The following is an 887-nucleotide window of genomic DNA, read 5'->3' on the forward strand; positions in this document are numbered from 1 at the left end:
TCAATTCATGCTGATCAATTAACCACTGGCACAAATCTCATGATTTTTATGTGAGTAAACATATTGCTAATATTTTTTTCTTTCTAGTCATCTTGCAAAGATGTGTACATTACATTTTTCTTATATTAAGTTTTATACCTCCAAGGAAAACTCACTAATCCAATCCCTGCTCATTCAGCTTTCTTGTGTGACAAGGCATTCAGGCCACTTCCTAGTCTGGCCCAAACTACTTTTTAACTCTTTCTTCCACTGCTCCCTGGTATGAAACCTCTGCATTCTTGAGAGAATAATCTCTAGCTCTCCCTCAGACATACCTAATTTACTCTAAACTTTGCTTCTTTGTTGCTGTTGAAGCCATTATCCTCTTGCTTCTCACGCAAGTCGCACTCATTCTTTGAGCTTCACATCAAACCCTACCACTCTCAGGAAGCTTTCTCAACCACTGTGGGTTCTTACTTTCCTCAGAATCGAGGAATTATGTTATGACTCAACTATTCCTTTGTTTGGAGTTGTGATGATGCCTGTTTCTCTTGTGTCTCCAAATAGTGAAACAAATACTACATTTTTGCAGAACACCCAGTACAGTATCTGTATAGAGACACTCAAAATGTTTCAGTGGGTAAAATAAGTAAATCTGCTCTGCTGGATAATTAGCTCACAGTCATCACATCTTTACTCATTGGAAAAGACTAAGTGGCTATCATGTAGAAATTACACTGATACTATAAAAATTTGATCCTGTTTATTGAAATGGAGCTATATATCCCCATTGTACCAGGTCCAAATTAATCCATCATGTGTGAAAATACTATATTATACCCACACCAAGCCACATGCTGCTATGTTAATGTAAGATTCAAAAACAAAAAACCACAAAAAATTTCCTT

The sequence above is a fragment of the Propithecus coquereli genome, unplaced genomic scaffold, assembly GCF_000956105.1.
Source record: "Propithecus coquereli isolate 6110/MARCELLA unplaced genomic scaffold, Pcoq_1.0 Scaffold392, whole genome shotgun sequence".
NCBI classification, from domain to species: Eukaryota; Metazoa; Chordata; class Mammalia; order Primates; family Indriidae; genus Propithecus; species Propithecus coquereli.